Below are 1,161 nucleotides of genomic sequence, written 5' to 3'. Positions count from 1 at the left end.
TGGGTAATGAAGAAAAACTTTAATACAACAGCAAATGTACAACGTTTCGACAAGGGTTTGTCATCATCAGGGGATGATGACAAAACCTTGTCGAAACGTTGTACATTTGCTGTTGTATTAAAGTTTTTCTTCATTACCCATTCAAGCCGTCTCCTATACATTGATGTAGTACTAATAACGAATTTACTTTGAACTTGAACAAGGCATTATGTTGATGATAATACTTGGTTAATTAGAACTAAATCTACATATTTCACTACACTGGCAATTTGCTGAAATTTTAGGTGGGGATGTCCAACACAACTGTTGGCTCTACAGTAAAAACTCAATCATGTCAAAATCCTTTGACACATATCGTGCAAGTGTGAGCAACTACTCTGCAACCTTGCTATTAAATTTACTCACATCTTAGTTATATTCCTATCTAAATGTCATGAAAAACATCTCATATGTTGTTGTTTCAGAAAAATATATTTTGAGAATGTGGATATAAACTAACATATTCTAAAAACAGTTTAAAAGCTTTAATGTTGAGACTAATTTGAACTTTTCATTAAAGGGAAACAGTAATTGAAAAAATGAAGAACTGTAGCAATTGACATCACACTGGTAACCTGAGCATTTTCAGAGGATAAATATTTTTTGTTAAGTTACCCTTTATGGTGGAAAATATATTTTTTGAAAACATGACTGGAATTATTGGGTTTCACTTATGAGACTTATGAACCTCTTGAATCCTATGTGTATCTTTGGTTATCATGAATGAGTTTATATGAAGTAACTATGTTAAACATATGATTGATAGAAACACAATCAACCAAAACAGAAAAACATATTACAGACAGTAAAGCTCAAAAATCATAATATACTGAAACAAGTATATAAAAACGAAAACAAAAAGCCATAATAATACTGAATACACAAATATTCTGACTTTTGTTCATGTCAAGCTATACAGATAAGTACCAAATTGTGTAACATTATCTTGAAGTTTACTTCACAAATTAATTTTCTTTTTGAAGTAAAAGCTTCAATTACTGAAGTTTATATTATTTTCTGTTTTGTTCTACATGAATGAATATTATTTTGGACTTGTGGGCATTATAAGTTTTTTCCTCAATTTCTTACCTATGTTTATATATATATATATATATATATACA

At 29.2% G+C, this 1,161-nt stretch overlaps 1 protein-coding gene across 2 annotated transcripts in view; it reads right to left on the bottom strand.

Moving 5' to 3' along the window:
* LOC106460888 (integrin-linked kinase-associated serine/threonine phosphatase 2C-like) overlaps positions 1–1,161 on the bottom strand; it is a 59,818-nt gene that overhangs the window by 39,458 nt on the left and 19,199 nt on the right. The gene's annotated exons all lie outside the window — the stretch shown is intronic.

Source organism: Limulus polyphemus, unplaced genomic scaffold, assembly GCF_000517525.1.
Source record: "Limulus polyphemus unplaced genomic scaffold, Limulus_polyphemus-2.1.2 Scaffold856, whole genome shotgun sequence".
Lineage (NCBI taxonomy): Eukaryota > Metazoa > Arthropoda > Merostomata > Xiphosura > Limulidae > Limulus > Limulus polyphemus.
The sequence above is the reverse complement of the archived record's forward strand: the minus strand, read 5'-3'. Positions and strand labels throughout refer to the sequence as shown.